The 25585-nt window shown below is 35.4% G+C and overlaps 1 protein-coding gene and 1 pseudogene across 21 annotated transcripts in view; one reads left to right on the top strand and one right to left on the bottom strand.

Annotated features, from left to right (window-relative positions):
- Positions 1-25585, top strand: part of SOX6 (SRY-box transcription factor 6) — a 607305-nt gene that overhangs the window by 375948 nt on the left and 205772 nt on the right. The gene's annotated exons all lie outside the window — the stretch shown is intronic.
- On the bottom strand, positions 10557-10956 carry LOC116600221 (annotated as a pseudogene).

Genomic DNA, 25585 nt, shown 5'->3' with positions numbered 1-25585 from the left:
GATCACAAGTAGGCAGAGAGGCAGGCAGAGAGAGAGAGAGAGAGAGAGGGAAGCAGGCTCCCCGCTGAGCAGAGAGCCCGATGCGGGACTCTATCCCAGGACCCTGAGATCATGATCTGAGCCGAAGGCAGCGGCTAAACCCACTGAGCCAGCCAGGCGCCCTCTTTCATTGTTTTTAATACAGATTGTGTGTAAGTATGTGGCAGAGAGAGAGACAAAAACAATACCCAAGGAAAGACAGAGAGGGGGACATTAGACATGCTAAGAAAAATAGAGTAAGATAATTTTTTTCCTTGTCAAAGTAAATTAAACTCTCAGAGAAAGAGAGGACCATTTCCATTTATATGGGTATCTAACTTTTCTCCAATATCTTAAACCCATTCCCCTGAGAGTCACTGCCACTCAATTTTGTGGCTTCTAGAGGAAAATCCAAATCCCTTTGTTCAGAGGTACTGCTTTTTGTTTGACTTTCCCATGCAGGTTCTTGAACAGACCTGGCCATTGATATGGAACCATAATACATGGGGTATACAAAGCTTGTTGATTCCACACTGCCTCAGAATTAAATGGGCAATTCACAGAAGAGGATGTCTGGATAATAGAGAAATGCAGATTAAAGCAATAATAAGATACCATTTTACATCCATCAGGCCAGCAAAGATTAAATGTGAGGAACTGGGATTCTCATAAACTACTTGTGGGAGTTTAAGTTTATATATCTGCTCTGAGTTTAGCTATATCTAATAAAGTTGAAGATGCACATATTCTATGAACTAGCAATCCAGCATGTATAGATAAATAGATAGGTAGATAGATACCGATATAGATTTGGATATACATGTATACATTCTAAAGAAACTTTAGCATGTGTATAAGAATATTCACTGTAACATTGTTTGTAAGAGCAACCAAAACAGAAAAGCAGTCAAAATAAATAGTTGTATATATCAACATGTATGAATTTAAAAACATGATAGTACGTGAAAAAAGACACAGAATTACATACCTAGTATATGTATAATTTATATAACTGAAAACATGTAAAAATAGCATAAATATTTTCTTATAAGCCCGTATGTAGTAACAGTGTTAAAAACAAGTATTGAAAGGATAAACACTATATTTAGTACAACTAACATGAAAGAAATAAAAGCAGGTTCTGCCTCAAGGGCACAGGAAACAAATAAATAAATGTGACTTGTTATTATCTGGTATCAAGCCACCCTCTTTACTCAAGACTGTCCACAGTCTTTGCTTTTTGCTTTACCAACATAAGCTTTCAAAGTTGCTTAAGACTCCTTTGTTTAAAGTGTGACTCTTTGGCCTCCCCTTGACCTCCTTCCTGTTACAGGATGGATCAGGATCAGTCGGCCAGAAGAGACTTTAAACAAACAAACAAACAAACAAACAAACAAACAACTTTTCTCATTAATATGGCATTTTAGAAAACACTTTCAGGATACCCTACAACTCCCAAACCTGTTCTTATTTAATTAAATTATCATTAATTCCACTCATCTGTCGAACATTTTTGAGAGGCTTTTCTATGCTAGCTAGGTATTGGGAATACAAAGATGGCTAAGAAATCGTTTCTACCCATAAGGAGGTCGCAGCCTATAATAGCATATGCAGATAATTATAACACAGATAATTATAAACTTTTTAAGCTCATGTTTTAGAGGATGCTAAAAAAGAATTGATTATAATATTATTTAAGATTTTTTTCCCTTCAAAGTAAATAAAAGAATTATCTCTCAAAGAAAGAGAATCATTTGTATTTATAGATCAGTGTCACATTTTCTTTGGTATCTCAAATCCATGACAACCAGGGTTAATATTTATATTTCCAGCCCAGACCTCCTCCTTGAGCTCCAGATTTATATATCCAATTTTCTTCTGTACATTTCTCCTTGGACATTTTAAATTTAAGATGTCTACAATGGAATTCCCGATGCCTTTCTCAGATCTTCTGTGCCTAAATTCCTTTCCATCTCAGTAAACAGTAACTCTGCCTTGCATGCTCAGGTCACAGATCCTGAAGTTCACCTTGATTCCTCACTACGAGACATAGTTTCCATTTGCCTCTCTCTATGCTTCTAAACTGTGCAGTGAGAGCCCTACTGGGTCCCTTCTCTCTTAGACTTCCATTTGGGTTCAACCAATGAGAAGCTCTCAGGAGAGCTGGAGAATAGTAAGGTTGGTGTCCTCTTCCTCTCCAGGGCTCTTTCCTTGCCAGATGGCTGTAGTTTGGTTGTGACCCTTTCGTGACCCTCTCCATACAACTACATTCTCTATGTTCTAGCAACCATCCTTTCCCCCTATGCATTAGGCCTTTGTATGATAACAGCTTCATTCTGTAACTAGCTCCTGGGTAGATTACTGTCCCTTGTTTTCCTTAAAACTTGCCCCATATTTTTATAAATATTTAACTCTTCTCAAATTACCCAGTTTAGATGTGCAACTACCATTTCTTGGTCCAGGCCACCAATCTCTCCTGCCTGGATTATTGTATTAGCCTCTTAATTGACGTTTCCTGCTTTCTCCCTTATCTCCCAACAGTCTGTTCTCCACAGAGAAGTGAGATGGATCCTTTTAAAAGTATCAGTTAAGTCATATCACTCCTTTGTCTGAAAACCCTCTAATAGTTTCCTTTATTAATCTGAATAAAGGCCAAAGCCCCTACAATGGCCCACAAGGCCTTACAAGATTGATATGTCCTTCTCCTTCTTCTCTAACTTCATCTTCTCTTACTATCCTAAAGGAAAACTATTTTTCTACTAAAAACACTTCTAGACACCAAGGAAATCTGAGTTTTCCACACCAAACAATTCTTCAGTGCTCTGTAGACATCAACTCATGGAGAATTTAACTCAGTTCTCATATTAACAAGCCAGAGTATGCAGACTGTCCCCACAACAGATTAAAGGCTTAATCCCACATGACTGCCCCCCCACTTCAGACACCAATTACAAGTTATGGGTCTTCAGGTTATCCATACTTCTGTCCAAGTTGGTTACAAATCAGGAGTTCCCAAACCCCCTCTACAGTTTGATTATTTGCTATAATGGCTCACATAATTCAGGGAAACCCTCTACTGTTACTTTTGTTATAAAGGATACAAATGAAGAGCAAGATGAAGAGGTATGTGAGGCAAGGTCTGGAAGGTCCCAAGTGTAGTTCTTTTCCTATGATGTATGGGATGCTCCATCCTTCTGGAATAAGGGTGCATTCACCAACTCTGAAGTTCTATGGACTCCTTCATTTAGGATTTTTATGGGACTCCATTACATAAAAATGATTGATTAAATCCTTGGCTATTGGTGATTAACTCAATCCCCAGCCTCTCTCCCTCCCCAGAGGTCAGGAGTAGGGCTGCAAGTTCCAAATCTCTAATCACACAGTTGGTTCCTCTGGCAACCAGCCCATTTCCTGGAGCTATCTAGGGCCTCATTAAGAATCACCTCATAGGGGTGCCTGGGTGGCTCAGTGGGTTAAGCCGCTGCCTTCGGCTCAGGTCATGATCTCAGGGTCCTGGGATCGAGTCCCCCATTGGGTTCTCTGCTCAGCAGGGAGCCTGCTTCCTCCTCTCTCTCTCTGCCTGCCTCTCTGCCTAATTGTGATCTGTGTCTGTCAAATAAATAAATAAAATCTTTAAAAAAAAAAAAAGAATCACCTCATAAACATAAACTCAGGTACAGTTGAAAGGGGCTTATTATGAATAAGAGACACTGCTCTCACTCTTACCACTCAGGAAATTACAAAGATTTTTGAAGCTCTATGCCAGGAATTGGGGGTGAAGACCAAATATATATTTACTGTATCAAAATACCACCTCTTCCCTTGCTCATGGTATGTTTATGTCCTAGTGTTCTTCAAATAGTCACACACCTCAGGACCTTTGCATTTGTTGTTTAATCTTCTTGGAATGCTCTACTCCCCGATACTGTTTTTTTTTTAAGATTTTATTTATTTTGACACAGAGAGAAATCACAAGTAGGCAAAGAGGCAAGCAAGGGGGGCGGGGAATGCAGGCTCCCCGCTGAGCGGAGAGCAGGATGTGGGGCTTGATCCCAGACTCTGCCATCATGACCTAAGCCAAAGGCAGAGGTTTAACCCACTGAGCCACCCAGGCGCTCCTCCTCAATACTTTCTTGAGTCATTTTTCCAGTTATTCCTCAGAACATTTCTAAGTTCTTGCTTAATGGTCATTCTCAGAGAGACCTATCATGACCATCCTATTTAACGTTGGAACCTCTTCTACCTATTTAGCTTTTTTCTTTTTCTTTAACATTTGCTCATCTTGATATACTTTTTATTTTTTAATTTCTTTTGTGATCTGAATTTCTCCACTCAAAGGTAAGTTGAATGAAAACAGGGTATGTGTGAGTTCACTGCTTAATCCAAGGTATATAACAAATATTTACTCAATGAATGATGGAATGAATGTAGTGAATCAGAGAGATGTATAAGAAACCTGTGAATGTCAGAGAAGACTGAGAAATTGCTTTTATTCTTCTGTTTCCTCACCCTGGCTATACTAGTATGTTTCTGCTTCTGAGTGGAAGTTCTAGTTAGTTTATGCCTAAATAGCCAAGATATGTCTGCTCACTTATGCCAATGGGCAGATCTAAAAGTGGAAACTCAGATACAAAAAGTTCCGCTTTTAACTGGACTTCACAAATACAAGACTGACGTAGACAAGAGCATAGGTAGCTTTGTTCCCATTGTAAAGGACAACAGTTCTAGAGTGTGTTTTGCTTCCTAGTATGATTATTCTTAACATGAATTGGATATTTTTTCAAGGTAACCTTTATAGTCAATGAATTTGCAATACCAAATACTTTACTATATAATAATTTTATTCTTTAGTAAAAAGAGGAATTATGAGATAGAGATGGCTTAATTTTTTTTCATAAATAGCAATTTAACTGAGGGAGGTTGTCCGTAAATATCTGCTAAGCGATTTTCTCATACCTCATATACAAGTTTTCTGCTTTTTTTCCTGAAACATAGTTCATACTAGGAAGCCTCAATTAAGACACCAAAATTTAAAGCAGTTATTAAATTTTAGTCATATTAAATAACTGTAAGGAATCTTAAAAGTTCAGTCCTGTTTATTCATTCACATTTCATAGAGATTTTTAAAAAGGGATAGTTTCTGTTATATCAATAAGAATAACTAGACAAGAAAATAGGAACTTCTTTTTTTATTTTTCAGAGAGAGAGCAAGAGCATGAATTGGGTGGGGGGAGGAGGAAGAGGGAGAGAGAGAATCCCAGGCAGGCTCCATGCCCAACATGGAGTCTGACATAGGGTTCAGTCCCACGACCCTGAGATCATGACCTAAACCAAAAGCAAGAGTTGGATGCTTAACTGATTGAGCCATTTAGGTGCCATGAAAATAGGAATTTCTTTTGTGAATACATTATAGTGTTTATTGATCATTGATATTTAAATACCATGGTCTAAATAACTCACTTCAAAACTTTGATGTATCTTAAGTTTGTGAGTGGATTTTGAAAGACATATTGGTTATGACCAAGACAAAGAAAGCATTTATTGAACTTCTGGTGTGTGTCATGCATTTTGACAGGCATTTTCACCTTCATTTGCTGTTTGTTTAGCAATGTCTTTATTGAGATATAATTCATATATCATAAAATTTACCCATTTAAAGAGTACAATTCGGTTGGTTTTTGAAAAACATTTTCATAGAGTTGTGCAATTGTTACCACCATCAGTTCCCCTAAAGGAATACCTTACCTTTACACAGTCACCCTCCATTTCCCTCCAAATTTCCCAGCCCCGAGCAACCACTAATGTATTCCTATCTCTGTAGATTTGTGTATTTTGGACATTTCATATAAATGGAATTATATGTTTGTGTGTGTGTGTTTGTTTTTTAGATTTTGTTTTTGTTTTGTTTGTGATGAGCATCTTTCATTTAGCACAATGTTCTCCAAGTTCATCAGTATTGTGGCAGGTATTAGTATTTTATTCCTTTTCAGTGGCAAATAAAATTCCATTAAATGGATCTGTGCCACATTTTATCCATGCTCTCATCAGTTGATGGACATGAGTTGCTTCCATTTTTTAGTTATTATGATTAATGCTGCAATGAACATTATACAAGTTCTGGTGTGGATATATGCTTTCATTCCTCTTGGGTATATGTACCCAGTTCCTTTTGAGGAACTGACAGACTATTTTCCAAAGCAGCTGCACTACTTTTCATTATTGCCAGCAGTGTATAAGAGTTGTTTTTTTAAAACTATATATCTATATATATTTTTAACTATAATGTATTATTTGTTTCAGGGACACAGGTCTGTGAATTATCAGCCTTACACATTTCACAGCACTCACCATAGCACATACCCTCCCCACTGTCCATCACACAGCCACCCCCTCCCTCCCACCCTCCTCCCCTCCAGCAATTCTCAGTTCATTTCCTGAGATTAAGAGTCTCTTATGGTGCATCTCACTCCCTGGTCCCATCTTGTTTCATTTTCCCTCCCTTCCCCTATAGACCCCCACCCTCCCTCTCAAATTCCTCATATCAGTGAGATCACATGATAATTGTCTTTCTCTGAGTGACTTATTTTGCTTAGTATAATACCCTCTAGTTCCATCCATATCATTGCAAATTACAATGAAATACATTTGATGGGATGCAACCATCAAAAACCCTGAAATCTTGCTATTTGCAGTGTGTAAGAATCCTAACTGCTCCACATCTTCACCCTTTTATTTAACAATATTGAATAATGTTTATTTATTAATATTTAACAACAGTTCTACTGGACAGATATTATAAGTCTTACTTTATATATGAAGAAACAAAGGCTCAGAAAAAGCACAAATAATTGTCCAAAACCATAAAGGTAGTAATTTGTAGAGCTAGTTTTTAATTCAGTTCTAATTTAAAACCTATACTTTTTGTTCATTCCAAAATTGTATTGTTTTCTGGAATAGTTTTGAGGATCATTTACATTTAGCACTTATTTCAGTGCCTGCCATGTCTTTGGAGTTGGGGGAGCAGTTAGCTCAATTTGCCTATAGTTTGATGAGACTAATGTCTTAGAATTGTTTACATATAGGTCAGCAATTTTAGGTCTATTTTAATACTCTTAAAAATTAATGAGGACCCAAAGTACTTTTATTTATGTGGCTTTTGTCTATTGACGTATTTTGAATGAGAAAAATGTTAATATTGATTAATAAATTTAAAATAACAAATGTGTTGTTAAGATAAATAACATTTAATAAAAATAGCTTTAATTTCTAAAACATAATTTAGTTAAATGAGTAGCATTATTTCACTTTTTTGCAAACTTATTTAATGTCAGGCATAACACAACATATTTACATTCTCATGGCTGCTCCTGCAGTCAGTCTGCTACAATATGTTGTTTTGGTAGAAGTATATGAAACACTATGCATATATGGTTTAGAAAGTGAAGTATTTTAATAGCTTTTATAGATAATTGTGGATTTCTTTGTATTATAATTTACAAGTAATATAAAGGTTAATTGTGACTTAGAATCTGAAACATAATGAGCTCTTTATATTTTATTACCATTGATCTAACTTGTACTTTGAATGGATCTTTTAGCAATGTATGATTTTATTACCTGGTTTGGTCATTTGGAAAATATTGGATCATACAGTTACATAGACCTTCCAAATGTTGACATATTTCATGATACAATATAAAATAATCACATCCATTAATATCACATTTGTAAATTTGAATTTTATTATTAAAAACAAATACAGCCAGTTGTTTTCCTTGAAGTGAAAAGACTCACTTCATAACATTTTTAAGAAAATGTCTTTTAAAAATCCAAGATATGGAAGCAACCCAATTGTCTAGTCATACATGAATAGGTTAAGAAAATGTGGTATATACAATGAAATATTACCCAGCCACAAAAAAGCATGAACTCTTGCCATTTGCAACAACATGGATGGTTCTGGAAGGTATAATACAAAATGTGAAATAAAGTCAGTCAAAGAAAGGCAAATAACCACATGATTTCAGTCATACATGGAATTTAAGAAACAAACAAAAAAATGAAAAAAGAGAAAAGACAAAAAATAAGACTTTTAATTATAGAGAACAAACTGGTGGTTGCCAGAGGGGAGGGAATTGGTGAAATATGTGAAGGGGATTAAGAATACACTTATCATGATGACCACTGCTTAATGTATAGAATTGTTGAGTTATTATATTGTACACCTGAAACTAATGTAGTACTTATGTTAACTATAGTTGAATTAAAAAAAACAAAAACAAAAAAACACACAAAAACCCTAGTTTGAATACCATTCTGTGCCTGTCATTCATTCTGTCAAGTAAAAATGGTGTCCTATGGAAAAAGCCATTAGTTTGGATCTTGAAGACTCACACAAGTCCTTTTCATCAAGAAACTATTGTTATTTTGGTATGTAGCAGAATTACTTTATATGTACTTATAATTTGGTTACTTATATTATAAAGTAAACTCTAAGTTGAGATTTAATAAGCTAATTTTTTTTACTGTTTTATCAAGAATTTTTTTAATCTTTATTTTTTTTAACTTTTTATTTATTTTTTTATTTTTTATAAACATATAATGTATTTTTATCCCCAGGGGTACAGGTCTGTGAATCGCCCGATTTACACACTTCACAGCACTCACCAAAGCACACACCCTCCCCAATGTCCATAATCCTACCCCCCTTCTCCCAACACCCCTCCCCCCAGCAACCCTCAGTTTGTTTTGTGAGATTAAGAGTCACTTATGGTTTGTCTCCCTCCCAATCCCATCTTGTTTCATTTATTCTTCTCCTACCCACTTAAGCCCCCATGTTGCATCACCACTTCCTCATATCAGGGAGATCATATGATAGTTGTCTTTCTCTGCTTGACTTATTTCGCTAAGCATGATATGCTCTAGTTCCATCCACGTTGCCACAAATGGCAAGATTTCATTTCTTTTGATGGCTGCAGAGTATTCCATTGTGTATATATACCACATCTTCTTTATCCATTCATCTGTTGATGGACATCTAGGTTCTTTCCGTAGTTTGGCTATTGTGGACATTGCTGCTATAAACATTCGGGTGCACGTGCCCCTTCGGATCACTACGTTTGTATCTTTAGGGTAAATATCCAGTAGAGCAATTGCTGGGTCATAGGGTAGTTCTATTTTCAACATTTTGAGGAACCTCCATGTTGTTTTCCAGAGAGGTTGCACCAGCTTGCATTCCCACCAACAGTGTAGGAGGGTTCCCCTTTTTCCGCATCCTTGCCAGCATCTGTCATTTCCTGACTTGTTAATTCTTACTGGTGTGAGGTGATATCTCATTGTGGTTTTGATTTGTATTTCCCTGATGCCGAGTGATATGGAACACTTTTTCATGTGTCTGTTGGCCATCTGGATGTCTTCTTTGCAGAAATGTCTGTTCATATCAAGAATTTTTAAGTGAAACTGACATTAAAGAAAATACATGTGTACTTGTGATAAGCATTGGATGTTATATGTAAGTGATGAATTACTAAATTCTACTCCTGAAACCAAAACTACATTATATGTTAACTAGCTTAAGTTTAAATACAATCTTGAAGAAGAAAAAATAAAAAGTACATATGTGTGTTTACAAAGACTTCAGTGACTGCTAACTAGTACAATTCAGTGTCACTGGCTTGATTTATGGTAAGTCGCCAGTAATTTTACTTATCATTAGTTTTGCACCTTTCGATAAATGTCAGTGCAGTGAAAAGACAAAAAGATCAGTAACATTATAAACACATTTTTACATATATAGCATTTATATAAAAGTGGACCCCAGTGGTGGCCAAAATGCTTTTTGAAAAGTATGAATCAAGTGGTAGATGTAAATATGATGGTAGTGAGAGGAATAAACATTCTCTTTTAAGTTTAATTTTTTTAAGTCTTTGATTATTATTCAGTATATAAGCAATTATTTAAAACATTAATTTAGAAGGAAACTAATTTGTTTAAATATCTTCTAACCTCAAATTCTATTCCCTTAACTTTCTTTACATGATCTTTAGTAGAAATTTTTTTTTATGTTGAGAAGAAATAACTTATAAATGATTATGTGCCCTTGAGAGAGAGATATTTTATTCTTTTTTAATAAATATTTTATTTATTTATTTGACACAGAGAGAGAGATCACAAGGAGGTAGAGAGGCAGGCAGACAGAGAGGGGGAAGCAGGCTCCCTCCTCAATAAAGAGCCCGATGTGGGTCTTGATCCCAGGACACTGAGATCATGACCTGAGCTGAAGGCAGAGGCTTAATCCACTGAGCCATCCAGTCCCTCCTTTATTCTTTTTTTAATACATGATTTTATTTAGTCTGTCCATTAATAGCTAATATTTGAGAACATTTAATGATGTTAATGGAACTCAACATCAGAGAAATTCAACTTAATTTTTTTACCTTTCAATGTTAGATATTAGTAAGAGAGATAGTTATAATAATTATGGTTAAAAGTATTATGTCAAAAACAAAATAAATAGTTGGTATTAGTCGACACAGATTTCAATTTTTGGTGTAAAGTTCTTTGACCACAAGAAAGACCATTTGGTTTACTTCACTAATGGGACAATCTCTTAAAGCTGGGATGGTCTCTTCTTGGTATTTCTTCTGATTATTAGCATAGTTATCTGTGATTGTATGAATGAAGATGAGTGTAGTTGTATTCATCCTGCTTATTTCAAATGATAGGACAAAACCAATTACTGTAGTAATGAAGAGGTAGATAAGCCATGGCAACTACCCAATATTTTTGAGGCTAATAGATTTAGCCTATGGAGTTTAATCAAGATTCAGGAGTAAAAGCCCCCATGAGATATAGTATGTAGCCAGATTGGGAGCTTAAGAAAAGAACAAAGCCATAAATTGTTTTTTCTGGCAATGGTGATGGTAAATTTTCCGCCATTTTCCCTGTGGCTTTAGACAATCACATTGTACTGCAGCCAAGACACCTGGGGAATGGGGCCTTCCACACCCCCTCCATGGGTGTATGGTGAGTGTGAGCATTGAGATATTTTGTTCTTAATAATTCTAAGAATTGCATAGTATCACTTATCACTGTACATTATTATACAATAGAATACAGAAGTATATAAAGTAATAAAATAGAATTCTCTCTTTCCTCTTTCCCTGCTAGCCTATTTTATAAATGGAATTTTTAAAATAAAAATATGTTATGCAACTTGCTTTTTGTCCCCTTAATATAGATTTATCTCATTTTGTGAGGTAAAATTTTTGTCTATTTTGCTCACTAATCTCCAAAATTTAGAAGAGTGCATAGAAGATGCTCAGTAAGTATTTGTTAAATGAATGAATTCTTCACTTTACCTTAAGAGCTGTCCTCATAATATACCCCGATCAGCAAAGAATAATTTATCCAGTCCTCTATTGATAAACATCGGTTTGTTCCCAGCTCTTACTTTTAAAGTAATACAATAGTAGAAAAAAATGGGTGGAAGAATATTTCAGGCAATATGAATAGCATGGGTGAGACCTGGAAATGTGAGAGTGAAATTACTTTTCTGCAGAATCTCATATTTTTAGTGAAAATAATGTGTGCATGTGTGTGTGCATTTGTGGTTAGGGTGGGCAGGTGTTAGAAGTTGGACAGGAAAAGTGGGAAATGAGGTTAGATGAACAAGCAAGTACAAGATCATGAAGGGGTATGTAAGCCATTTAAATTAGTCTGAAATTTATTAGTGGAGAACCACTGAAGAGTTTAACTAGGAGACTGATAGGATCATTCCTGGATTTCCAACTTCCATCTTCATCCTTGTGACTGTTGGAATAAAGTGGTATTTTGTAGTCAATGAAAGTGTCTGATTTTAGGACTTTACGAAACATTTGGAATAAAATATATCATAATTCTGTATCATGTAATTTCATTCACTGTCAGGATAGATTCTAAACTTTGTTAAAAATTTTATTTATTTATTTATTTATTTATCTATTTATTTATTTTAGAGGGGAAGAGCATGAGCGGGAAGGGCAGAGGGAGAGGGAGAGGGAGAAAGAATTTGAAGCAGACTCTGTGCTGAGCATGGAACCATCCCACCCCCCTGATAATGATGCCCTGAACCGAAACCAAGAGTTGGAAACCCAATCGACTGTGCCACCCAGGTGTCCCAGGATAGATTCTACAATGGATTTTTAAGACAGACATTATCTGACCATATTGGCAAATATTTATTGAATGTTTACCATGTAAAAGCGCTGTTCTAAGTGCTTCGCATGTATTAACTTATGTTCACTTCATCTATACAATAACCTGTTATTATTCTAATTTTATAAAATAGATCAAAAGGTCAGAGTTACAGCACTAGAAAGTAGTGGAGCTGAGATTTAAAACTAGGCAATCTGGCTCCAGAGCCCATGGTCTTAAACATGTCGCATACTGCTTTCTAAATCTGATTATTCCTAAAATATAGAAATAAAGCCTGTGAACTTACATATGAAGCTGTGATGTCAAAAATTAAGTTATATTTCTTCATTTACAGAATGATGTAAATTAAGCTTAATGTATTCTGCTTTTATTCCAGTTTTTTTTTTTGTAAGTTTAAAGAGACAAAAATACATTTTGTGAATTAGTGAGTTTGCTGGCCAAACTAAACATTAATGATAACGTCACATTGTAAAAGAAGATGGTTTTTAAATTTGGTGAAGTTACTCTCAAAATTAACTAAAAACAATTACATCTGAAAAGTTAATGCTGGTTTGCATATCCATATATAATGTTAAGCTAATGAATATATGTATGTTGTCTATCAAGAAGACGTTGTAAAGTAACCATAGAATTTATTTGGGGCCTTAGGGATTATAATCTAGGAGACAGAGAATCCACCAAAATCGAAAGTGTACTTGGAGTTAGGAGGGGAGAATGCAGGTTTATAAAGGCAAAAACCATGAGGTTACATAACTTGTTTTGAAAGAATTATGATTGGTGCTGGCAGAGTTTAAACTGACTAATACGCAGTTGGTTATTTAGATAATAGGCATTACATTATTTCTATTTCAGTTTAAGTTAGAAGGATGTGCTCAAGGACATGGTAGAGTTACAAATGACAAATTGCAATTGATGAAAGTCAAAAGTTCATGGTGTTCTGACAGTTGAAACAGGAGCTGTGCATAGGTCCTACTTCCTCATTGTCCTTTTGACTCTATTTTGACTGACTCTCTTAGCAATGCTTACATCATTTTGAATCTTGTTTCACATGTATATGTATACAGTATGTTTCCATTTATAGTTCTTGGTCACATAAATGATTTTTTCTCATGTTACCAAGAAATTAATGATCTTTACAGATACAGGCAAGATTGAATGATTTTCATAAAAAATTAAAGTTGCAGGGAGAGTTTATATTCATGGAATATTTCTAGATTATAACCTATAACTAGAGGTGTCCTTAAAGTTTATCTAATCCAACACCCTCGTTTTATAGGCGGGGAAACGGAAGGCCAGAAAAGTACTTGCACAAAATGGCAAAACTAAAACTAGAACCCAGATATCCAGATTTATATTCCAGTCACTTTCCACTATACAACTTCATAATCAAACATTTTTATATTTGATGGTGTGTAATATTTTACACACCTTGCAAATTACAAGATGAGCATCATACTATTTTTGAATTTTGTTATTTTCTCCTTCTGTCGTTCTCTGTGTACTAGCAAACAGTGATCTCTGACTAAATACATGCTTATGTGATTTATCTGATCTCAGTTTGAGAGTTTTATCTGTTAATCTTTATAACTTTCTGCATTTCTATTATCCTATAGACCCAAAATGCTGCTGATTTTTTAAAATCACTTTTTTGAAAAAGAGGGAGGCTCTCGGAGGAATAGACTCTTAGCTCTAGAGAACAAACTGATGGTTATCAGACGTGAGCTGGGAGGGGGAATGGGTGAAATAGGTGATGGGGATTAAGGAGTTTGCTTGTAGTGATGAGCGTGGGGATTGTACCTAAGTGCTGAGTCACTATATTGTACACCTGAAACAAATATTACACTGTATGTTAACTAACTGGAATTTAAATAAAAAACTAAACGAAAAAGGTATGTGTGGATTTTCAGCCGCACAGGGGACTGGCACCCCTAACCTGTGTTGTTCAAAGCGTGTCTGTAGTATGTAATCATACTAGAGGAAAACATGCTGGACTTGCCAGTTAAAAACAGATTCAGTTTATTTATTTATTTATTTTTATTTATTTTTTTAATTTTAAAGATTTTATTTATTTATTTGACAGAGAGAAATCACAACTAGATGGAGAGGCAGGCAGAGAGAGAGAGAGGGAAGCAGGCCCCTGCTGAGCAGAGAGCCCGATGCAGGACTCGATCCCAGGACCCTGAGATCATGACCTGAGCCGAAGGCAGCAGCTTAACCCACTGAGCCACCCAGGCGCCCCAACAGATTCAGTTTAGATGGCCCCTTCAGATCTTTTTGTTCTGCTTATTTTTTCACAGTGTCACATTGTTTTTATTTCACTTAACATTATCACATGGCATTTTTTCATTTTTAAAAGGCTTTTCCTAATATTAGTTAAAAATCCAATTTACCTCTGTGTAATTAGCACCTGAGTATAGATAGACCTGTTCACTTCATCGTTTCACTATAACTGGACTCCCCATTTGTTTTCAGTTTTTCACTATCACCAGTACTGTTTCAGTAAATATCTTTTAATATATAATCTCTTAACACATAGAATTTTATCCTTGAGAATGTAATTTCAAATAAAGAAAATCTTGTTAGAAATGAAATCACTTTTTTTTTTTTTTAAATGATGCCCTGTCTCCTGAGGAGTTTAAGACTAGAGTTCTTTATATAATTCTTGCTCTTATTTAAAGGAAATTAGGATCTGGAGAACCCTGCAGGCCCTCAGGTTTTCAAATACATTGGCCAATGAAGTACAAAGATTCTCATGGCCCATAATATTTCAATTGTTAAATCTGACCAATGTTGGGCCCTGGAATCTTTCCAAATCCATATGTAACTGTTTTACCTATGAAACAGTCTGATACGCTATTTCTGAAAAAGTATCATTTGAACTCTGATTAATATCTTTAAACCAGTACATATGAAAACTTGCATGCTGAGGTTCCAGAGTCAAAGTCAGTACCTTTGAACAAGTTGTGCTTCTTAAGATATTTACTTATTGATTGCTTCTGTCATTGACTAGAATTTCATTGTTAGACAACCTAGATAGACTTGAGGAAGTGAAAATTCATTTAAATAAAAATATTGCCTTTTAAATGCATTGAGAAAAATGATTACTGAAATCCACTGTCTTCCAAAAACAATTTAAAGTGGATTATTTCCCCCGATTTTTTAAGAGATGGTGTGTTACAGTGGAAGGAGTTCTGAGCTAAGCATCAGGACTTCTGTGTTCTAGGCCTAACTTGAATTCTCGTTTTGACATCATGCATATGACTTTCCCTTTCTGGCTTTCAGCTTCCTGATTTGTAAAACTTGGAAGCTGAATGCTTTGATTCTTTAAAACATTGCTTTTCTGAGTTGTGATTGTTTAAATAGGTATACTTTTAAGAAGACATTTCATGTTATTTTTTAATAGATAAGATGAATTTTTGACAAATCACCTTCAGCTATAGATTAATGGTGGTAAAACCAGCGATGGAAAATACGGGAAACAAACTGGTTTGATCAGGAAAGATGTGAGACATGTTTTCTTTCTTTCATAATGCTCCCTTTTTGCCCTTAAAGAGCTCAGATAGGCAGTAAGCTTTGTAACAACTGTTTACTTATGTTCCAATTGGGAAATAAATTTGGAGCTATATACATATACACTTACTCCTCTCCCCCCTCCCTTCTTCCAGTTTTCCTGTTTTCTAGTTAATGGGGTCAACCTGGGACTTCAGTCTAGGGAAAATAAGCACAATGTTACCTTAATGCTAATGAGAGCTGTGAAACTTCAAGATAAGAAAATGTATTCTCAGAATATCAGTCTAGAATAACTGGTTGTTTTGAAGTGGAAGTAAATAGGTTTGAAGTTTGGGTTTAAGATCTGGCTGTGTGATTTTAAGTAAATCTTATGTCCTCTCTGTCTTTTTCTACGTTTGTAAATTGGTGATGGACAGCAATGATTGCTGCCATACTAGATAGTTTTGAGGTTCAAAAAAACCTAACGTATATGAAAGCCATTTTCTAGTACTTTTTTAGTCGTTTAGATTTTTATTACATCTAGTTTATTTTCATGTATAGATTAGCTGAAACAATGCTATCATTCATGTCTATTCACCTTATTAACTAAATAATTAATGATTTTATATATCCATTTTGACAATACGTTTTTAGGCTAAGGCCATTTTTATGATAGACTTCTATTACTTTACTAACTAAAATAGAAAGAAGGTTAAAATGAGTAGCTACTCATTATTGAATACTGAATAATTCCTTACTGTATATTTTTATCTCGGTAGAGTTACTAACCTGGTAGAATTTTTCCCATGGTGTTTATTTTATAATGATAATGAAATGAATGATAGTAATAATTATACCACCTCACCCCTGTTGATGAACTCTGCCTTATATTTCTTGGGTTGCCAAGGTAAACTCTTATTAGCTCTTTCCAAGTAGTCAAAGCTGCTGTTGATTATTCAGTTCATTTGAACAAGTGGAGGGAACAAACGAGTGTGCGTAGTCAACTCTTGATCACCTGTGCTCTCAGTTGCACAGATAATTCCAAACAGCAGCTACTTCACCTGTTTACATTTTGCTCATGAATGGATTTAAGAATTACATTTAAATGTAACGATGTCTGATAATCTGGGATCTCACTTGTCTTTGGCTTGTTGCAAAGATAATTAAAACTTGGAAGTGTTTTCCCTGAATCTAAAATATCTTATATTGCCTAGAATATATTGGCCCCAAACTTAACTTGTGAAACTTCTTGGAAGAGTCTTGTTTGTTTCCTTCATCTCTTTGGCACACAAAAGACCGATAAATGCTTCAGTCACTTTTGCTCCTCGCCTCCTGCCTCCCCAGTCTGAGTAGGCAAATCCACTCTTTGTGTAAAAAAAGATGTTGGGAAACTAAATTTTTATAACATTTATTATTGAACTGAATTTGGTTCCAAATTCAGACCAAAAATCCATTTAGTTATATTGGCATTGTATAGTGGCATTGCCTTTGGATCTACAGAGTTTTGAAATTTCTTAATTGATGTTCACTTTTGTATTTTAGACTTTTTTTCTTTAAAAAATGTATCTCTTCTGCCTCTGATTTAACTTTTACAACTGTGGACTAACAGTGTTACAACTTAACTCAGGTATTCTTATAGAGCAGTACCTGAAAAACTCCAGGAATGGCACAATCCTTTTCCCCAAATCACATTTAGTAGATTTTCTTATATTTTGGTGTTTGTTTCTTTTCCCAGTGCCTTTTTAATCTTTACTTGGTTTAGATCCTTCAGTATTTTTTTTTAAGATTTTATTTTTTATTTTAGAGAGAGAAAGAGAGAGGAGGAGGAGGAGGAGGAGGAGCAGAGTAAGAGGGATAAACAGACTCCTTGCTGAGTGCAGAGCCTAATGTGGGGCTCAATCCCAGGACCCTGGGATCATGACCTGAGCCAAAATCAACAGACTGATCCCCCCAGGCAACCCTAGATCCTTCAGTTTTTAAATTACTGATGGTCTTTATAACTAACTATATAAAATACATTTATTTATGGAATCAGGGTAGGAATTGTATTTTCTTTAGAACCTTTCAATTCCACTATGCTTGGTAATGTCTGGTTAGAACTGCCTGTAAGTTTGGAAATATAGTTTAGGACTCAAATGTAGCTCAGTTTTGGAGGTATGGGTGGTTTCTTTTCATACTCCTATTAATAGATAATTGGGAATTACTTATTTTTCTATATTAGGAAGAAATTTGGTAAACAATGTTGCTGTTGATTTCCTAGAAACTTAACTATAAACTCTCTGGAATAATTGTTAGCATGTAGATTTTAAATACTGTTTTGTAGAACTGGAATTGTACAGTTCTAGAAAATTCTGTAGAAAATTCTTTTCCCATAAAATTTACTCAAAGCCCTTGACTCTATGGCTTTTACTGAATATAAGTCTGGTAGAGATTTTCAAAAATTTGACTGAATTTTCAACTTAAAATTAAGTGGGAAAGTTTTATTTTACTGTCTTTATGCTAGACAGAACTTTTCATTAATTTTGCTTTAAAATAATTTTCATTATTTCTTCATTAGTTATAACCAAAGGCCTTAGAATCTTCAGAAACAAATATAAGTTTTTCATTGATTTGTGCATTTGGATATTTATCATATGAAAGAAGAACATATGCTTAATATCAAAATTAAAGTTTATGATGATACAATGCTATAAGATTTAGACATTTTAATATTCTCCTCTATTTTTAGATGGATATTTTTGTGTTGTTTAGTTAATTACTAAGCAAAATTGTAAGTTTGTCTCTTCCAAAATGAGAAAAATTAGCATGACCTTGTAGCTTTTTTTTTTTTTTTTTAAAGATTACAAGTAGGCAGAGAGGCAGGCAGAGGGAGAGAGAGGGAAGCAGGCTCCCCGCTGAGCAGAGAGCCCGATGCGTGACTCAGTCCCAGGACCCTGAGATCATGACCTGAGCCGAAGGCAGCGGCTTAACCCACTGAGGCACCCAGGCGCCCAACCTTGTAGCTTCTTAACTGGGAATTACATTTCATGGAAAATTGATTGACTATTTCTATGAATGTTATATTAAAAATTTCTCTTCAAAATACTTGACAAAAAAGGAGCATTTGTACAAGCTTTATGAAACTTAGATTACGTTGTTATGTTTACTCAATGAAGGGTCCATTATATCTGTATTTGTTTATATTGAATTTCTGCATGTGTTCAAAAGTGATGAACTGAGCCTAATTATTCTATAGAATTGCATAATCCATATTTCAGGCTTACCAACAACATAAAATTCCATTAAATATGGAAAATATGAAGTTTATCAACTCTAGGGTTCTAATTACATAACAATATTTAGAAACTAACATTAGGTGACCATAAGTTATGACTGTGTTTGAGCTTACCTGGGATTGCCTGGTTTACACCTGTGTTCTTGATGTACTCATTCACAGTGTCTCCATTCATTTAAAAAATGTCCTCCTTTGAATGATGAATTATATGAATTAATTCATGTAATAGAATTCCTTTCCACCAGTATTTGTTGAAGCCTTACCATGTGTCTGTTTTAGAAGCTGGTGAAATAGCTAATAGTAAACAAATTAAAAGAAAAATATTATCAAGTAACTCAAAAGATTTTGTCGGCTATTGTTGCCAAAAAAGTGATCACGTAAATTGTCTTTATTACTGAACATAACAAAAATAAAATATGTGCATAGTCATAGAGTACCACTGAAATCACAGTATAGTAAATATACAGAAAGACAATGAGATATCATCTCACACCTGTCAGAATGGCTAAATTCAACAACACAAGAAACAACATGTGTTGGTGAGGATGTGGAGCTCTCTTGCACTGTTGGTGGGAATGCAAGCTGGTGCAGCCACTTTGGTAAACAATATGGAGGTTCCTCAAAAAGTTAAGAATAGGGGCGCCTGGGTGGCTCAGTGGGTTAAAGCATCTGCATTTGGCTTAGGTCATGATCTCAGGGTCCTGGGATCGAACTCTGCATCAGGCTCTCTGCTCAGCGGGGAGCCTGTCTCCCCCCCGCCCCACCTCTCTGCTTGCCTCTCTGCCTACCTGTGACCTCTGTCTGTCAAACAAATAAATAAAATATTTTTTTAAAAAAAGTTAAAAATAGGGACACCTGGGTAGCTCAGTTGGTTAAGCGGCTGCCTTTGGCTCAGGTCATGATCCTGGTGTCCTGGGATAGTCTCACATCAGGCTCCTTGCTCAGCAGGGAGCCTGCTTCCCTCTTTCTCTGCCTCTTCCCCTGTTTGTGCGTGCGCTCTCTCTCTCTCTCTCTCTCTGATAAGTAAATAAGAATCTTTTTTAAAAAGTTAAAAATAGAGCTACCCTATGATCTAGCAATTGCACTACTAGGTATTTACCCAAAGAATACAAAAATACTAATTCAAAAGGACAAATGCACCCCAATGTTTATAGCAGCATTATCTACAGTAGCCAAATTAGGGAAACAGCCCAAGTGTTGTTCATCGACTGATGAATGCCTAAGAAGATGTGGTATGACTTAGACATCAAAAAGAATGAAAACTTGCCATTTGCAACAACATGGATGGAACTAGAGGGCATTATGCTAAGTGAAGTAAGTCAGAGAAAGATAAATGCCATGATTTCACATATCTGTGGAATTTAAGAAAAAAAAAAAAACAACAGATGATCATAGGGGAAGGGAAGGAAAATAAAATAAGATAAAAAGAGAGAGGGAGGCAAAGAGACTCTTAATTATAGGAAACAAACTGTGGGTTACCAGATGGGAGGTAGGTGCGGGGTTGGGGTAATTGGGTCATGGCATGAAGGAGGGCACTTGATGGAAATGAGCCCTGTGTGTTATATACAACTGATGAATCACTAAATTCTACCCTGAAACTAATAATACACTACATGTTAACTAAATTGATTTTTAAATTAAAAAATTTTTTAAAATATGTGATGGGGATTAAGGAGTGCATTTATAATTAGCAGCACGTGTTGTATGAGATATATACTATATTGCACACTTGAAACCAATATTACACTGTATGTTAGCTAACTGGAATTTGAATAAAACTTTAAAAAGAAAAAATTGGTTCGGAGCAAAAAATAAATATTTACACAGAAAGGAACCTATCAACATTTTTAAAAGAGATTAGAGATATGCTATAGATGTGTCAGTAAGATGTATCAGGTAAGAAAGTGTTGTTTTTATAAAGTCAATGAACAGTTAAAAATTTTCAACTTTGTTTTAAACTTGTAGGTGTAGGAGAAACAAGCTGCAAATACCCATTTACTTAATTATAATTGTGGGGGGCAAGTAGAACAGAAATCTCAAATGAGGTTGCTTGTAGTTTGTTAAAGCTTATTAGTATACCTATTATTTTCTTAAACTATAGATAGTGAATCAGCTGAACAAAATCTTCTTGGCTAGTGTAGGTATATAAAATAAAATGTGAGAAAGCTGGGTAGGGGGCATAGACTTTAAAGTATTGCAAGACACTGATTTGGATCAGTCTATAGGGATATAGTCAGGGTCATTCTTCCCACTGAATTTTGAAATTCAACCAAAGAATAGATTTTATCCATTAAAAAGTATGCTTTTTAAAAAAATTCCTCTAAAAAAGCTTTGGTGACATAAGGACAGCTGAATGAGTTGGCTAATCAATTGTACGTAACTCTTTTGGCAGTTCGTTCTTTGTTTTTTTTTTTTTTTTAAGATTTTATTTATTTATTTGACAGAGAGAAAGATCACAAGTAGGCAGAGAGGCAGGCAGAGAGAGAAGGGGGAAGCAGGCTCCCTGCTGAGCAGAGAGCCTGATGCGGGGCTCGATTCCAGGACCCTGAGATCATGACCAGAGTCGAAGGCAGAGGCCTAACCCACTGAGCCACCCAGGTGTCCCCAGCAGTTCTTTCTTTTGACAATTAAGAATTAGAACCTGATTATAGGTTCTGTAATCTCTGATTACAGTGTCTTGGCTTATAATTCAATTCTATTGAAAGAAGATGGTGTTAGAAAGGGTTAATATAATAATGTAAGTCCCTCTGAACTATTTCCTGTATAATTGTTTATATAATTATATATTATATAATTGCTTATATAATTCATGTAGTCTTTCAGTTGATTCTACCTTCTAAGTTATAGTTGGTATTCAGAGAAGTGTTGAAATTGTTTTTCACACGACTTGGAATTTAATTTGTAGGTGTAATAGCTTCTGAGTCCCTACTCAGAAATAAGTCCCTACTCATTTTCTTTTCTTTTAAAGAATTACTTATTTTATTATTTTTAAAATATATTTTTAAAAGATTTATTTAAATGGGGGGGGCAAGGGAGAGGGAGAGAGAGAGAATCTTAGACAGACTCCCCGCTGAGCACAGCCCGAGCTGGGGCTTCATGTCCTAAGCCTGAGATCATGACCTGGGCTGGATGCTTAACCAGCTGAGGCCCCAGGCACCCCCTGAGTAGAGAATTCTCAAGTATATCTACATAGATTCAATCCTCTTAGTCATCAGATTTTATTTATTATTTACAAGATTTTAGATAATGTTGCACTGTAATTGTCCTAAATGTAGTTTTCCTTTTAATACCATTGTATCTGCCAACACAGTATTTAACTTGTAAAAAAATTGCAGAAGGACTTCATGAAGACTGTATGAAGTCATTGTCTTAAACTAGTTGTCTTTTCTTTCTTTCTTTCTTTTTTCCCTAGAAATGTTTGCGGTTTACTGGAAAGAGAGCTTGGGCTTGGAGATCAGGTCTTCTAGCTTAGAATCACGGTTCTATTGGTTACAAACTCTGTTATCTTAGACATATTTTAACCTTATTTGCCTCATTTCCCCAAGTTTGTTGAAATGGGTAAAAATGCTAAGTACTAATCCTAGTGCATAGGAAGTATTTGAACCATCATAGTGCTCAAAAAAATGTTTGTAGAATCTGAATCTACATTTCTTTAGTTTTCCAAATTTTATTATTTACCTCTTTTAATTGGCTTTGATTTTCTACTGCTTACATAGCAATGAAGATGGTTATTAATTTCAGGCAGTTAACAGTGGTAACTAACTGGAAGCAACTCAGATAAGGCTGAAATATTGCTGAAGTCTAGAGCAATTCTATCTGGTTTGTTAAAAAGAGCAATTCCTATCTCTAACTGTTCTGGGAACTAACAATTTAGATAGAGTTGGTTATGCGTTCACTTCAACTTTACTGAGCAAAATAAGAGGTAGGTACCATAGTTAAGATCTGTGCTTTGTCACAGAGATGAATATGACACACAGCCTGCCCTTCAGCAGCAGTCAGGTAGGAAGTACCCATCATGGCGTCTCATTTGCTCTTCCTCCCCATCCCTTTTCCATAGAGAATTAGGAGTAACACTAAGATTCTTACCTAATTCACAGCAGAGGTTTTAAACCTGGTTGGGGAGCCAACAGAGTCCAGCAGGGAAGATGTGCTTGCGATCTGTGTGTTTGAAGAGCCTGTTACCTCTGCAGTTCCTCTGGGACTACTGATATTATAATGTTTTTTACAACGAAAGTTCTTTTTAAGTATCACCCTTAAATGCAATGATTGCGATCATCTTGATGCATTTTCAGACATTTGTCTCTTCAAAAGGTGCTGTCCAGCACTGCTGAGGTAATTTATCAAGACTATCCCATCAACTGTGGTATTCTATTCCTCATGAGGTTCAAATATTAATATATTTTTACCTTCTTGCCTCTGCATCAAATGGCTAGCTTTTGCCTTCAAGTTAAAAAAGTAGAAATCCTTATTTTTTATTCATATGACAATTGTAAGGCCATAAATGTTTCAAAGTTACATAAGAAAGTGATTTTTATAAACTTCTTTTAAAATTCCATTTGTAACCTGCAGTTATTGTTTGAAGTGATCCTCTTTTAAAACCTTGAACCAGGCTTTTCTGTGCATTTGTAAGAGAATGTCCCAGTATGAGAATAGGACATCCTGTTTGTGACTAAACTGGCTGAACAAACATACACTGACTTTTAATTTAATTTTTAAAAGAAAAGGGCTTAAAATATTTAGAACTATTTTGTTCACGTTTACATTAGCATGTTAAAGATCATCCTGTGGTGAGACAAGCTTGATCATTTCTGAACCGAGGTTTTAACTGTCTTTCTTCCTTTCTTTGGTATTCCTTAATTTTTGTGCCCTGAATATTATGGCTTTTACATGGGAAACATTAGATAACCTTCAAAAAAGCTTTTTGAACATAATGTATTTTTATAGTGAGATGATGATAGCACCTATTGTACCAGAAATCAATGTTAATGTCAAAATTGAGAATGAAGAGAATTTGCTACTCATCCAGCTGTATTCAGCTATGAAAGAACAATCAAAGAAACCACGATTTCAGAAACAGTATGAAATTTCCATTTCCATTTTCCCTTCTACAAATTCACCCTCTGAGTTTGTAAATGCGTGGATTCTATATTTCTGGCGAGTTATCTGATCAGATACTTAGTACTGTAATTTGGGTATCTGTGAACTCTCAGTGATTATGTAAAAATACAAATAAACAATCTTCTTTTGTTGTTGTTTCAGGTCGTTTTAATGTAAAGTTTTTAGCAAACCTTCCCAGTAGCAGCCAGGTCCACTGGGATGTTCTGATACCTACAGACAACAGTGGGGAAGAAGGTGTTCTGGACTGGGCTCTCAAGATTGCTGATCAAGTTAATTAAGGGCAGAGCTGAGGTCAGGATTTAAGGAGGAGCCAAAAGGGCCACTAAAAGCCAGAGAACAAATATGTTGGGGGAAATCTAACACTCCGATATTTGAGAGTTCAGGTCCACATACTAGGTCTGGTGGAGTTTTAAACAAGAATCCAGATGGGGAGATCTGAACACCAGGAGTTTAGAATTTGAAGGAAATACAATTAGATGGATAAAAGAGAAAGAGACTAAGAGAGTGAGAGATTGGATTAGTAATGGAAAGCAACTACAGATAATGGGAGATATTTGTGTTTTATGCTGAAAGGTCAGAAGAGCTTTGTGTTAGTGGTTTGAGCTATCTTAAAGAACAAAAGGTATCCTAGATCCTTCCCTAGGTAAATTCTTTCATTTTAGTAAGGACCTCAGGAACATTGTATTTAAAACAAAACAAAACAAAACAAACAACAACAACAAAAAAAAAAACAAAGAAAAACAACAACAACAACAAAACTCAAAAAGAATTTCAGCTACTTTTTCTGGGTGAAGTTGTTTTGAGAAGGTAGATTATTTAAGAGTACTATTCTCCATTTATCATACGGTTAAGAGGACAGAGTCTTTGGCCCAACTGCCCGATTTTTGAATCTTAGATATATGATTTAAGAGCTTAGAACTTGGACAAATTGCTTGACCTTTTTTATGCTTTAGTTCCTTCATCTTTAACATGGAGATAACAATATGACCTACTGCATAGGATTGTCGTGAGGATTCAGTGAGTTGATATATATATCTAAAGCTCTTCCTAACACAAAGCAATTCTGTGTAAGTTTAAGCAATTATTATTAAACAATGAGGCATATTGTGCTAAGGCAGGGGTTCCCTTGATCTACACTAGGCAAGTTGTAAATGCACCCTGGAAGTGGGCAAGCATATGGTGTGCTTCTACAGGCAACTGTCCTAAGCCTTAGTTGTATCAAGCAGATTCCTCAGTCCTTGCTAGGAACACTTCCTCGACTTCTCCAGGTGACTTCCTCTTGGCTAGCCCCTCACTATCTCAGTCTGCGGCCACACCGCACCTTACGGCAACAGCGCACTTCTTGTGTCCAGATACCTGAGCGTATTTCTCAGCCTTTCGTTGGTGTCGTAAATTTTGTATCTGGAATGTTTGGGAATGCCATGGTCTGCATAATCTTTGTACTTGGGCTGGAACCGGGAGGCCATATGCTTATTGAGGAGAGAGGGTTTG

Source organism: Mustela erminea, chromosome 9 (assembly GCF_009829155.1).
Source record: "Mustela erminea isolate mMusErm1 chromosome 9, mMusErm1.Pri, whole genome shotgun sequence".
Classification (NCBI taxonomy): Eukaryota; Metazoa; Chordata; class Mammalia; order Carnivora; family Mustelidae; genus Mustela; species Mustela erminea.
Note: the sequence above shows the minus strand (reverse complement) of the source record. Positions and strands in the feature narration are given on the sequence as shown.